Genomic DNA, 15,551 nt, shown 5'->3' on the forward strand with positions numbered 1-15,551 from the left:
TGTATGAGCTCATGAGTAATTATTTGGCTGTGTATATTTTCTCAGTGTGCTCACAAGAGTGGGTATAACTAAGAGTTGTTTAGCTCTGGGCATGAATATCCTTTGGGTCAGTGTGCATCTCAGTAGCTTTGTGAATGGACATGTGTGCATTCACTGACCCCAAGTCTTGAGTGGCCAGTGAATTCGTTAAGTGGAAATATCTGCAGACATGCAAGCAGAACCACACCAGAAATCTGGAAATGAGGCCTCAACAGCTCCCGCTTGCTGAGCCCTCATCATCACACTGCCACTGTCACTACTGGCTCTCACCACATCTCCCCGGACTGGTGCACAGCCCCCCAATGCCCTCCCCTGGCGACCCTTCTGAAAACAGCCACAGTGACCTGAGTAAAATGAAGTCAGGATCTCAGCACATCCCCCTGCCTAAAACCTCAACAGCTTTATACTGTCAGGGGATAGCACACATCTCTTCACTCTGTCTCCAGGGCCCTTTCAAGGTCCTAGTGCTGCTCACCGGGGATTCTGCACTCTCGAGGCCCCAGAATTTGGATGTGTCCCCCTCAGCCTGGCCCTGTGCCACACCCAAAAATTCTGCTCTGCTCCTCTTCTCTTGACCCTAACACGCCGCTGCAAGGCCCTGCATCTCAGAAATACCGCATGCCTCTGTAAACGCCCAATTATAATTGTCAATTGTAATTGACAGGAAACACAAGTCCGTCTGTCACAGTCCACCCGGGAACCCTCCCCACCGGACAAGCAGCCGAAGGGGCAGACACTTCGACGCCAGATATGCGTGGTCGCACAAGTCTCTCTCCCAGCGCTGCCGAGCAATAGAAACCGGGACGTGAGGCAGCAATGCGCGTGCGCAAAGTGAACAGTAGGAACTACGCCTCCCAGAATCCTTTTGACCGAGGCTCCATTTCCCAGAAAGCTCCTGGAGTTCCCACCCCGGAACTGCGCACTTTTTTTCCAAGCGGAAAAGGGGACAAATCTGACAGTAGAGACGGTTTCTGAAGGGGTAGAACGGTGCGAGATGTCGCGGAGTGTTTACCTCCAGGGGTCGTACTTGAGTCAAAGAAACCCAGACAGGACCAGGCCGCAGCCGTTCTGCGCTTCAGCGTGCGGCCTTCTCGTTCCCTCTGCTGCGCAAGAGTCGGCCCGCCTCAGCCTTACTCCTGCTTTGCCCTCTTGCAGCCGCTACAAACTCTGCCCATCCCCAGGCCTCTGTGGGGACAGGCCCATAGCGAATGCAATAGTTAATGGATCCTGAGACCCCCCCTGTTACCAACCCTACGTTGCCTATTTTCCACTGGGAAGAAGTGAAGACCTTGACCCTAAGGGGTCCATGTGTGATTCCCACAGCTCCTCTGCTACTTACAGCAATGGCTACAGAGGTCCAAGCAATGGGTAGTGCGGACAGGTGTGGACAGTAGCAGGGAGGGGGAAAATCAGTGCTTCCTGACTTGCCACCTCTGTTCTCGACAGGATGACTTTTCTGTTACATGGCGCTATGGCTTTATACAACCCGTCCACCACGTGCCTGGATTCTGGAGAAACCCTCCTCCTTAGACTCCAGCAACACTTGCTGGCCCTATTGCCTATTTTCGTTTTCTCCCTGAGTGTCCACTTAGGTCACCCGCTTAGAACTGGGACCAACTGGTGGGATTGGGATTGGGAGTGACATAGGGAGTCTGGAGCATTCGGAAGGAAGGAGTGGACTAAAGGAACAACTGCAAGACACTTGAAAGACAGTTACTGTGTCAAAATAGGATGGTTAGGGTACAGGGGTGAGGGAGTGAGGGAATGAGACCTATCACTGTGTATCTCAAAAGGGGGAAATGGATGTATCTCTATGCAGGCAGATGACACATTTTTCAGAGCTCTATTTCTCTATGAGAGACAGGACTTACAGTAATTTAGTTTTGTTCCAAACATTTTTAGTGAGGTCAATACTTGTCCATGGTCCAGTGGAGCTACAACCACTTTCCCCACCTACTGCTAGTAATTCTGTGTTGCTCAATGTTGCCACATTCCTCCATGCTAGCTGTGGAAGTCCCAGAGATCTTTCTGGGGATCTACAAGGTTAAAACGGTCTTACAGTAATACTAAGATTTATTTGCATTTTTCACTCCATTGACATTTCCATTTAAAATGATGTGTAAAACGGCTAGCACCTTGGCACGAATCAAGGCAGTGCCATTGAACTATATTTGCAGTTACTGTGTTTTTCACGAAAGCTCTTAGAAAGGAAGAGGGAGCCAATTTCACTTAAGAATATCCTTAATGAAAATTGTTAAAAAGTATTCATTATACTCAATTTTGAACCTTGAGTACAAGTCCTTTGATATTCTGTGAGACAGAATGAGAGGTATACATGAAGCAAGTCTGCTGTATACCAGGGAACTGTGTTTGTTTGTCTTCAGGAAAAGTGCTGGGAACTCCTGTACAGTTGTGTAAGAATATGCCTTGTGTCTGGCCTGTGGTGCATGGCTAAAGCATTAACCTGAAATGCTGAGGTCGGCAGTTCGAATTCCTGGGCTTGCCTGGTCAAGGCACATATGAGAGTTGATGCTTCCTGCTTCTTCCCCCTTCTCTCTCTCTCTCTCTTTCTCTCTCTTTCTTCTCTCTCTCCCCTCTCTAAAAATGAATAAATAAAATCTAAAAAAAAAAAAAGAATATGCTTTGTGCCTAGAACATTTCCTTACAAAGAGATGAAGTGCTCTCACAGCCTGTGCTGGGCATCCCTCTTTGGGAATATCTTCTTCTGTAAGGGACTTAATGTGTATGTTTTCCTTCTGCTAAAGCATGTGTGTCATATCGCACTTGACCAGCCCTACTGCTGTATCTGTTCCTGGTGGGGTGGAATGGGATTCTTCAATTGTAGCACAAGAGGAGTGCATGTAGATCATGCATGCTGACCATGGGGGGATACTCACTATTGAATCTGACCTTGCTTTTTCTCTTCTCTAGGTGAGTCAAGCATTGCTCCATCCTATGCCTGTGTGAGTCTTGTCTTCCTTGGCAACCCCAACACCTACAAACCATGGAGTGGGTTGACATCCTGGAACTGCTGGTCCTTATGACAGGTACTGTCAATGCTATTTGCAGTTGGGACTCAATCTCCTGTGGAAGTCGTAATAGCTGTCATTTGGTTAACAGAAAACAATCCTGTGCTTGTTCGATTTGCTAGCCGAACTAGACTCTTTTCCAAAGAACACCTCTTTTACTTGGATGACTGACAATGTGATTTTTGGATCTTATTATTTGGTAGACATTTTCTACAAAATGAACAAAGTGAGATTGTCACTTCAAGGGGAACAACTGGTATTATTTGTTGCTAATGATAAAATTTGGTTTTTCAAGCAATAATTAGAATTTTGTAAACCATCTCTGCCATGTAACTTGATGGTTTTCCAATGTTTAGAAGATTCTTCTGGTGAGGTTGATGGTGCTATCAACAAGTATGATTTTTTTTCTTATATGAAATAATATGTCAACATTTGGAAGATATGCATAACTCAGGTATCTGTTGTTGCTCCAAAACATAGTGACTTAAACAACAAACATTGTCTCTGTTTCTGTGGGTCAAGAACTTGGCCTATGTAGGTGGTTCTAACTTAGGGTTTCTTCTGCAGCTGCAATGGCTGTTGAGGCTACAGTAAGCTGAACTTGACTGCATGCAGCTAGAGCATCTGCTTCCAAGAGGTACACTCACATGGCTGTTAGCAGGTGGCCTCAGTTCCTCACCACATGGACCACTCCACAGGGCTTTGAGTATCCTCAAAACATGGCAGCTAGCTTCCTTCAGATCAAGTAATGCAAGAGAGAGGGAGGAAGATAGAAGCTTTATGCTCTACCCTCAGAAGACACACTGTGTAATCTCTACCACATTCTGTTCATTAGAAATGAGTCATATGTACAGCCCACATTTAAAGAGAGGTAAAATAAGCTCTGCCTCTTAAAGGGAGGAGTGCCAAAGAATACAGGTGTGGGCAATAGTGGCTTTATAGCTGTGAGTACTCAAAGCAAAGAGCTTATTCTTGTGTTATTATTTATTAATTGTTGTATTATTTTCTATACAATGAGTCCCCAAACTTTTTACACAGACTGTTGGAGGGCCAGACTATTAAAAAAGCTATGAACAAATCCCTATGCACACTGCACATATCTTATTTTAAAGTAAAAAAACAAAACGGGAACAAATACAATATTTAAAATAAAGAACAAGTAAATTTAAATCAACAAACTGACCAGTATTTCAATGGGAACTATGGGCCTGCTTTTGGCTAATGAGACGGTCAATGTCCGGTTCCATATTTGTCACTGCTAGCCGTAACAAGTGATATGGCGTGCTTCTGGAACCGTGACACATGCGTCCCACGTCACCGGAAGTAGTACTGTACATGAGCACGCCACACTTTGCATCCACATCCTGTGCTCCTCTCACTGACCACCAATGAAAGAGATGCCCCTTCCAGAAGTGCGGTGGGGGCTGGATAAATGGCCTCAGGGGGCCACATGCAGCCTGCGGGCCATAGTTTGGGGACCCGTGTTCTATAGGAACAATTGTAAACCTAGTTTTGCTTACCCCTGTTGGTGGACATGTTTTAATAACACTTCACTTAGTGATTCAGTATTTTCCAAATGAGCTCCATGAAATTACAACACCATGATGCATAGATAAAAAAATCTATTCCAATTGCAAAATGGCCCAATGGATTTTTATTGTAACAGAGTTTGAAAAGTCCATTGATGTAGTTTTAGATTCCACATTGCTTTTACCCTGTGAGGAGCTATCCTTTGTTGTGTTTTGGAGTACTGTCAAAAAAGTGTATCCATAATTACCTGAAAATGTTATTAAAATACTCCCCTCATTTCCAAATACATATCCCTGTGAGACCAAGTTTTGTTCCTGTACTTCAACCAAAACAACATTACAACAGACTGAAATGCAGAAGCAGATATGACAATCCAGCTGTCTTCTATTGAACCATCAGAGATTTGCAAAAATGTAAAAGAGTGAGGTTCTTCTCACTAATTGATTTTTTTTGTCTTCTTTTCCAAGTTAGAGGAGGGGAGATGGAGAGACAGACTCCCGCATATGCCCTGACCAGGACCCACCTGGCGACCCCAGTCTGGGGCCAATGCTGTGCCCATTTCTGGGCCCATGCTTGCAACCTAGCAATTTTTAGCACTTGAAATGGAGGCTCCACAGAGCCATCCTGAGTGCCTGGGGCCATTGTGCTTCAACCAGTCGAGCCATAGCTGCAGTTTGGGGGGGGGGGGGTTGGTAGAGAAGTAGATGGTCAATTCTCCTGTGTGCCCTGACCAGGAATTGAACCTGACACATCCACACACCAAGCCAATGCTTTACCACTGAGCCAAGTGGCCAGGGACACTAATTGACTTTTGTTTTGGAAAATATGTTTTCCTTAAAAAGTGTGTGTGTGTGTGTGTGTGTGTGTGTGTGTGTGTGTGTATTAACATGTATTGGATTTATGGTAATTTTAAATGAATTAAATATTTTAAAATTTTCTCAGGTTTAACTTTTACTATGGTAATTATGGCTAGGCATAACTCTCTCTATATATAAGCCTTCTGTATAAACAGAAGCTCTTTGAGGTCCTTAATTTTTAATAGTGTAAAGGGGTCCTGAAACCAAAATATTTGAAAACCTCTTGTCAAAGTAATCCTGATGATCCTGTCACCATTAAAATAATCTGTTTAGATATGGGCATGTGGTACAATCCTGGCCAATGACACATAAAGTGAAAGTGTGGTGTTCAGTGGGCATTAAATAGAAACATATGGGTCTTCAAAGGCATTGGTAATGTTCTGTTTCTTAAACTAGATGTTGCTATATTTATTAGCCTTCTTTATCTCTTACACATTGAATTGTTTGAGGTTTGAAATATTTTATAACAAAAAATTAAATGAACACATGAAAGAGAAGAGTCCAGCTTCTCTGTGTATACATCGTGTCTATTTTGCAGCATATTCATCAGTAATATTGTGCATTGTTTGACTCTAAAGAATTTTGTGCAGATTTCATGGTTCTCTGAGTTGGTGTCTGCAACATGTTTGTGATATTTTTAATTTAGAAATTAAATTTAATGGGGTGACATTGATCAATAAGAGTACTTGGTTTTAGGTGAACATCTTTATAGCATTTTCACTGTTGATTCAGTTGTGTGCCCATCACCCAAAGTCGAATCATTTTCCATCACCATATATTTGTCCCTTCCCCGCCACTATTTGTAATATGTGACTTGAAACCTGAGAGTCCCCCGACCTCTAGCCACATGGGCAATCTCACCACATTCACAAAGCTACTATTTCAAGTCATACAAAGTCCCTCATGAAAAGATTTCTGCTTCTGGCTTAGTCCCTCTCTCCACTAGGGTCAGTATAGATGTCTTCTGGGGTTGCCAGTCCACCAGTTCTGAAAACTGCCACACTCTGAATCCATTTTAGACCCTTTTTAGGAACTTACATGAGCACCTTTGAAATGGAACTCATAAGTACAAAGGCAGGCTCACTACACTGTTAAATGTAAACCTCTCATTGTGTGGTAGCCCCTGAAGTTCCAGGGCCCCTCAATCCCACCAAAGGACCTGAGGCTAGCTTCCTGGGCTTCTCCTACCCCCTCCTCTTATGTAACTTTTTCAGAAGTTTATAAATCAAGTAGTAAAATTAGAGAATTAAATAATCCAGCTAACAAATTTGAGAGGCTGCCTAAGCAAAATCTGGGCTTTACCACCATGGATGAAGGGGATGTGACTATTGAGTAGGCAGAGAAAAACATTTGTACAATTGTCAGTGCATTTGTAAATTTTAAATCTTTCCACAATAGAATATATTGCTTCTGTGGTTAAAAAAGAAAAGAAAGGTAATGAATATAAGGGGGAAATGCACACATAAAACTAAGAAGTGCAGTCCCACTTGGAGGTTTTGAGATAGATATGCTGGTAGAGGAAGAAGAGCCATTTGCTGAACTCCAATTCACTGATCAATGTACTATACTTACATGCTTCTTTTACCTACTTACAAAATTTACAGCAATTCATACTGGATGGAATTCTTTTAACAGCTGCTGAACATTTCTGTAAAATTTTAGTTAGCCAGTATTCCATTATATTTGTTTAATAGCATTTTAAGGAATATTCAGTCTGTCAGCCCGGTTAGTTAGAAGACAGAGGACATCAAGGAGGAAATATTCATGAGATATATAAAAGAAAAAAGTCTAATAATCTAGATATATAAATCAATAAGAAAAAGGCAACTCAATTGAAAAATGGACAAAAAATAGGAACAGGCAATTCACAGAATCAGAAATACAATTAACAAAAAAACATATATATCGATATATAAGATTTTCGATATTACGAGTGATCAAGAAAAATACAATATAAAACATCAGTATGATGTTTATTTTCACAAATATCTGTTAGTTAAAAACTGTCAGAGGGGAGGGGAGTTTGGGGGGCTGGATGAAATAAGGTGAAGAAATTAAGCATAAAAAACCACACACATTGTATGGTGTGTGGTTTATACCATACAGATATATATACACACAGATATATATACACAAATATACACATATCATATATATTATATGTCCTTTTTTATTTAGAAGTTAAATTTGGCCTGACCTGTGGTGGCACAGTGGATAAATCATTGATCTGGAATGCTGAGGTCACTGGTTCGAAACCCTGGTCTTACCTGGTCAAGGCACATATGGGAGTTAATGCTTTCCCCACCTTTTCTCACCTGACCAGGTGGTGGTACAGTGTGTTGAGTGTTGTACTGGGACACAGAGGACCCAGGTTCAAAACTCCAAGGTCACCGGCTTGAGTGCGAGCTCACCAGCCTGAGCACGGAGTCACTGGCTTGAGTGTGGGATCATAGATATGACCCCATGGTCACTGGCTTGAGCCCAGAGATTGCTGGCTTGAACCAAGGTTGCTTGCTGGCTTAAGCACGAGGTTGCTGGCTTGAGCAAGGGGTCACTTGGTCTGCTGTAGCCCCCCCCCCCATTAAGGCACATATGAGAAAGCAATCAATGAACAACTAAGAAGCCATAACAAAGACTTGATGCTTTTCATCTCTCTCCCTTCTTGTCTGTCTGTCCCTATCTATCCCTCTCTCTGTCTCTCTGTCACACAAAAAAAGAAAGAAATTAAACTTAATGGCTTAATGGGTAATATTGGTCAATAAGAAGAATACATAGGTAGGCAAGGGTGAAGAAAATGGGGACCAAAAGAGACTTTGCTTGGGGCGAAGGGTGCACGATACAGTGTGCAGATAATGTTTTGTTGAGTTTTACACTTGAAACCTGTATGGTTTTGTGAACCAATGTCACCCCAATAAATTTAATTAAAACTTTTTTTAAAGAGTATATATCCAAAGAAACCCAGATCACTAATTCGAAAGAATATATGCACCCCTATGTTCATTGCAGCATTATTTACAATAGCCAAGATTTGGAAGCAGCCCAAGTGCCCATCAGTAGATGAATAGATAAAAAAAAAAGCCATGGTACATTTACCCAGTGGAGTACTATTCAGCTGTAAAAATAGAAAGAAATCTTATCTTTTGTGACAGCATGAATAGACCTGGAGATTACTATGCTAAGTAAAATAAGCCAGTCAGAGAAAGACAAGTACCATATGATCTCACTTATATGTGGAATCTAATAAACAAACAAAATAGAAACAGGCTCATAAATACAGAGAAGAGACTGACAGAGGGGATGGGGTTAGGGAGTTGGATGAAAAAGGTAAAAGGATTAAGTAAAGAAAAAATACTTATGGACACAGACAACATTGTGGGGATTGCAGGAGGGAAAGGGGGGTAGGCTGAGGTAGGTAGATGGTGATGGGGGGAGACTTGACTTGAGGTGGTGAACACACAATACAATGTAAAGATGATGTACGGTAGAATTGTTCACATGAAAGCTGTATAATGTTATTAACCAATGTTACCCCCAATAAATTCAATTAGAAAAATTAAAAAGAAAGAGTAATAGTGTTGGTGGTATTTCTGAGATTAAGCCCTTTCACTAATTTAATGTTGATGTGAGCCTAAATTGGTACAGTTGTTTTTGATAGGCAACTGGACTGTTTTATCACCATTAAAATGTTTGTGTTGCAATGAAGCAAGGGCCCCAGATGGGCAGAGCATCGCCCCCTAGTGGGCTTGCCGGGTGAATCCTGATCAGGGCACATCAGGGAGTCTGTTTCTGCCTCCCCTCCTCTCACTAAAAAAATAAATAAATAAACAAATAAATAAAATGTTTGTGTTCCTTTTGAAGCAGTGGGAGAGTTGAGGATGAGTGGGAGGGGCTAGAGGAATGGGTATAATGGGAGGAGATAAAGGGCTGGAGTGTAAAGAATGGGATCTGTTTGATTGAGAGTGATGTATGATTTGGATTAATAAAGAGAAGGGGAAAGTTACAAAGGCTTGGAGGACCCAAGAGGTACTTGAAAGAATTGGGGGAACTGAAAGCAAATGGCAGTGGGAGGACTAAGAGGGATTAGACACAGTGAAGAAACTTGAGAAGAACAGGAACGGAGGGGTGGGATTGGCTACACATAGACTTCATAGGTAAAATGGAAACAACTGACTTTCAATGAATTGATCCAGCGCCACTGGCAAACAGGGCCTGAGAACACTGAGCAAGATCCCTGTGGAAGAATGAAGTTTGTTAGCAAACAGGAAACAGTACTTTTCATAATGCTGCTAACTGTGCCTTGCAGAGTTCTTTTACTTCCTCCAGGCTCTGTTTTTACATTGTAGTTTGCCTATAGTAGCAACCTGAGATCTTTGAAGACTCCTTAGTCTGAAACCTCTGATGGTAATTGGTTTGCATACAGTATTTCCCATGTGATCCTAAGGTGTAAAATATGGAGATATTTCAGCTGCTACTAGTAAAAACTGTCTCTCTTAAATGCCCCAAATCCTGGAAGAAAAGGAGGTTCTCTGCAATAGAGTGCAGGTGTGCATTAGGGGGTGCAGATTCCAAGACTCTTCCACTTCTCTCTTGGTTTGAGGTAGGCATTCTTTTAGGAAGTAGAGGACCTTGTGGTCACTAGCTTTCTCTGTGGTTTATGCTGCTTTCCACACAGTGAATCACAAGACATTCAGACAGCAAGAATTTCCAGAGGTGGGCTGTTAGAGGCTGAATTGTATCCCCCCAAATCCACATGTTTAAACCTTAACACCAGTTCCTTTAGAATGTGACCATATTTGGAGATAGGTCCTTTAAAGAGGTGATTAAGTTAAAATGAGGCCATTGGAGTAGGCCCCAATTTAATCTTACTAGTCTCTTTATAAGAAGAATAAATTTGGGCATGTGAAAATACATTAAGGGTGTGTACACAAAGAGAAAAGGCCATGCTAGGATACAGAAAGAGGCCTCAGAGGACACCAACCCTACTGACACCTTGATCTTGGACTTCCAGCCTCCAGAATGTGAGAAAATTAATTTCTGTTCTTCAAACCACCCAGCCTATGGTATTTTATTGTGCCAGCCCTAGCAAACTAATACCAGACTTTCAGATCTGAAGGCTTAGGGGCCTGGGAAAATAGAAATTAATTCAAGTCCTCCTGTGGTTACTGAGAACTATTTGTAATGCTTTCTTTAAGTATGGAAGAAGCCCCTGCTACCACCCACACACATTTTTACTTTTTGTTCAGGAAATGTGGAGCTTGCTCTTACATGGCCCTAAAAGCTCCCCAGTGGAGCCAGTTACCAATCATAAGTTGGTAAAGAGAAATAAGGATTGTTGGTCAATCAGGCCAGGTTCCTCAGTTACTGTCTTCTAATGCTGCTCAAGGAGTTAGTCCATGACTTTGTATATTCAAAACCTTTATTTAGTTCAGGCTTAAGTGAGTGATTTCCATACTGGTTCTAAAAATTAACTGGAATTTTAGTCTGACAGTGAGAAGTCTATTTGCCAGGAACACTGAACTATTTGTGGCAGTTAGCCCTAAACAATCTTTTCCCATTAAGAAGAGCTAAGTGGAGACAAAATAAATAAATAACTGCCATGGGCCCTGGCCAGTTGGTTCAGTGGATAGAGCATCGGCCTAGCATGCACAAGTCCCAGGTTTGATCCCCGGTCAGAGCACACATGAGAAGTGACCATTTGCTTCTCTATCCCTCCCTCTTCCCTTTCTCTTTCTCTTCCTCTCTTGCAGCTAGTGGCTAAATTGGTTAGAGTGTTGGCCCCAGGCACTGAAGATAGCTTGGTTGATTCGAGCATTGGCATCAGATGGGGGTTGCTGGGTGGATCAAATCCCTCACCTAGCCCTGAAGAATGGTGGATCTAGGTCAGGGTGCATGCAGAAGTCTGTCTTACTATCTCCTCTCCTCTCACTTAAAAACAACAACAAAATAAAACCTGCCATGGAAATACTCTTGTTCTTTGGAACTCTACAGAAAAATCACTTCCTTGGGAATGCTTTTTTTGACCTTCCTGGGAAGTATGGATTGCCCACCTTCTGAGATCCCAAGAAACCTTTTATCAGAAACTCTAACTTGTCATATTTTAATTAGTTGTTTATATACCTGCATTCCTCTTTAGACTGTGAGCTCCAAAAGGGGAGAGATTATTTTCATTGACTTATCTTTAATGGTATCTGGACCACAGTTTGTGCTCAAAAACAAAAACAAAGAAACAAAAACCTAGAAGAATAAATAAATAAGTTAAAATTTGATGTCATATGTCTCTTGCATGGGATCTGCCTTCCAACTGGACCAGGAGACTATCATGCCCCCACCTATGTAGCAACGGAGACACAGTGATAAAACCTTCCTCCTCAGCTTCTCCTTTCCCAGGCTCTTCAGTGATTGTCACCCTTCCACAAGTAGTTGTTCATCCTAAATCCTTTGTTTTGCTTGAATTTACCACTAGTCTTTTTCCCAATTTTATTTACAAAGAAACCTCTTACTCTTACCATTAAATTATCTCCAAACTACAACATATGATGAATTTTTTCTAGAAATGTCTTCTAGAAGCAACGTGACCTCTATAAACTATGATCCCCATAGATTGTACCTTCTGAACTGGTCTCTAGACATTTAATGCATCTTACATTTAAGTATCCTCACCTCTGTCCCCTGAATATATTCCCTAGGTGCTCTGCCCAGGCTGTCACACTCCACACTCCAATTCTTCAGGGCTAGGTGAGGGATTTGATTGGGATCATGGAAATTAATGAGTATCAGTTAAACAGAAGATGTTGTATAAATATCCAGTCTGGGATATCCAGGAACTTAAATTCAATTTGTAGTAGTCAAAAAGAGTAAAAAAATTAGACATTCAGGAAGCGGATTCTTGGCCACGTATAGAACAGCCAAGGGCCTCATGTTCCCTGTTAGGGCAGGACTGGAGGCCTGAGTAGGGATGGCCTGAGCCTAAAGATGTGACATGGTCTTGCTAAACTGAGAGAATAAAAAAGCAGGAGACAACCTCAGACTAGAGAAAAGAAGAGGGAGTAAGTGACAGCTTGTTTCACTGGGAGGATTTTGGGGTACTAATATTAAAAAAAAGTAGCTGAACTCAGCAGACTCAAGTGTGAACATTGCCATTTTCTTTGTAAAATCCCTACCTAAATTCCAGTTGATTATTCAGCATGCCATCTACATATTGCTGAATTTTAAGGTCCATGAGGGTATTCTCACTGCTGTATTCTCAAAATCATCATTTAAAATAGTGGTGCTCACCAAGTATTTGCTGAAATTGTCAGTAGATGTATATGCATCGGTAAGTAGAGAGGGGTGGGTTTGTCCTGATCTATATTGGTCTAGTATACAGTGCCTGTTCCTCCTTCCTACAGCAATCTGTGAGACTGTCTGCGATGGGTTCATTTCTCCATCCACCTGTTCCCTGAGAACTCTGAAAGCCCATAGTCATTTGGCTCAAGTGCCCTAGCTTTGGAAACTAGCTATTTATTAACTAAACCGTTGCACCACTCACTCTTATAGCATTAAATGAATTTGGGTTAATTCTTAACTGTTTCCTGTATGTGCATGTGTCATTTAATGCTTTGCTTTTATCTGATTTTCTCTAATTTCCTGTGCACTTGTGGTTTTCTTCAGGAGCTCTCTACCAGAGGCCTCAGGCAGCCACACCAAACGAGTGTGGGCACCCACACTTTCTAGGAGGGCTCTCCTGCTCCGGGTTTCATCAAACTGTTGGGCATCCAGATATTCCCTACCAAGGTTATTTATGCTAGACGAGGAATAATGCCCTCCCCAGGGCCAGTTCTGGGAGAAAAGAAGAATTGTTGATATAGCCAGAGCCCCAACAGAAGAAAAGATTACTCTGCAACAGCTCAAGGTTGGTGACGTACTTTTTCTCCAACTCGGTGAAAGCTGCCCAGGTTTGCTTTCTTTCCCATGAATTTCAATAGTGTATGTTCTCCAAGTGACCTTTGCAGTAAACATGAAGGAAAGATTTTAAATCAACATAATAGCTTCATGGGGGACTGAGAGTTTATCCATCATTGATGCCCCACATCTATCATAGTGTCTGGCATGTAGATTCTCAATAAATGTTTGATGAAGAAACGAAGGCAAGATAGGAGGGAAAGAGAGAGGAAGAGGTTAGAGCATGGGTGTGAGTGCAAAGAATTGTGAATGTGTTATTCAGAAATAATATGACAATAGCAGTTGTGTTTTCAAAGTTAATTAGGTACATTATCACTGACACCTAGAATCAATAAAACAAATGAAGTCATTTTGTAAAATGAAGGATGTATTTATAAAGATAAAAGAGTAGACAACTAAAATAACAATAAATATACTCTTTGGAACTTAAGTAAATAGCAGTGGTTACATTTTAAGGTAAATTCAGAACTCTGTAATGTAGTAGTCATTTGTTCTATGCCCAGTTCTCAAAAGCAAATTAAAACAACCAAGAATGTTATTTATGATAAATGCAAGGTAATTGGGGAGGTGATCGAATTGATAGCAGTTGGTCAGTTTGGTACTTAGAAAAGTTCATCTAATCAGAAACGGTACACCAAGGAAATTAACAAATAGCTGGACTTCCTGCAGTCGAGATGGATTAACCACACAGTAATTCAGCAAATGCTCAGAAGCACGTAATTATGTGTCAACAGAAAACATCCAAGTGCAGGAAAAAAAATCAAGGAAATTAGCATTTTCTTAGTATTAGTCTTTCAGTTATTTGATACCATATGGGCTCCACAGTTCACGTCCAGCAGGCCAACTCTAAATGACACATCACAAAAGGATACACCACAGTGGTGGAAGTCGAGATGAATAAGTAAGACATATCATTTTTACAAAATCCAGATCTCAAAACTAAGGGATGGTTTCTTCAGCAAGTCAGCAACACATATGAAAGTTCTCAATGTTAGGAAAAGTCACTCTAATTTTGTTATTTTAATTTGGTACAAAAAAATGTAACCTAGGAGAATATCTAAAAACATTTCCAAAGCAAATTCAGAGAAACCTTCCTTCTTGATACCAGCGTTGCAAAGATTGTGCTAACAAAGCATGTGATTTGTTTTCAAGGGTTTGCCAGAGTGATTTAGGCTCCAGGGATCAGGACAATTGTATTATAAAGGAAAACTGTCACTAATGTAGGTAGCTGATGAGTGGTAACTAGCAAACAAACACAAATGTACCCTCTTAGCTGCTGTGGGTTGTTCTCAAAGTTATAATAAGGTGATCCAGGCTTTTTGTGTACAGTAAATTGCACCTGTGAAATTGATTAATGCAAGAGTTCAGTGGGTTCCAAACTCCAGCAGTGATCATATTTTCCCACCTTTTACCATTTGTACTGCTATTTAACATGTTTTTTTTCTTTAAATCAAATTATATTTTTTTACCTTAAATATAGTTAAAAAGCAACTTAGTAGATATTTCCACATGAAATCATCTCTGATAGGCTTTCTTTGTTAAACACTTAAATAACAAAGTTACAATAACCATAATAATAATGATTGTAAGTCAAGACTATTTTAAAATAATTCCATGCAATAGAGACATACTGCTGGAGAGAAAGTTAGGATCTTTAGAGCTCATGGGAAAGTATTTGGATAAATCATATGCTCAGGTCACAGTGTGCTCTTGTGGCTTTATTTAAGAAACTAGTTAATGTTTACGTGACTTTGAACTTCAAAGTCCAGGTAATAAGAAGGAAAATAGAGTGGAAGAGAAAAACAGTTTATATTCGTTATTTCCTTGCTTTTCCCTACCCTATGGAGAGGCCCCAGACGGCAGCAGGATACAGGCTCTGGAGGGGACCAAGTACAGGGGGCTTGTCTTACTAGAGTAAAAGTTTATTTTCCTAAGTTTCCTTACTCACCTGGCAATTATTCTTGTTGGTGTTTCATTAAATAACAGTCTTCTAAAAAAAAACAAAACAAAATAACCAGTCTTCTTTCGTACAATCTTGGTGTGAAATTCTTTACCTTACTTTTTTGTGGTGACGCAATCTCTGACCACATTGTGTGCCTTTATTGTGATGCTCTTGGTTTATAGACATGAGTGCATTTAATGTAACAGAGTAGGA

The 15,551-nt window shown here is 41.1% G+C and overlaps 1 long non-coding RNA gene across 3 annotated transcripts in view; it reads right to left on the minus strand.

The window, feature by feature from the left end:
- Nucleotides 1-14,595: 14,595 nt before the first annotated feature.
- Nucleotides 14,596-15,551, minus strand: part of LOC136314264 (uncharacterized) — a 69,959-nt gene continuing 69,003 nt past the window's right edge. For all 3 annotated transcript variants that reach the window (XR_010727291.1, XR_010727289.1, XR_010727290.1), the window contains exon 4: nt 14,596-14,735. This is a non-coding gene — a long non-coding RNA (uncharacterized lncRNA). The remainder of the gene's footprint in view (nt 14,736-15,551) is intronic.

Source organism: Saccopteryx bilineata, chromosome 10, assembly GCF_036850765.1.
Source record: "Saccopteryx bilineata isolate mSacBil1 chromosome 10, mSacBil1_pri_phased_curated, whole genome shotgun sequence".
NCBI lineage: Eukaryota > Metazoa > Chordata > Mammalia > Chiroptera > Emballonuridae > Saccopteryx > Saccopteryx bilineata.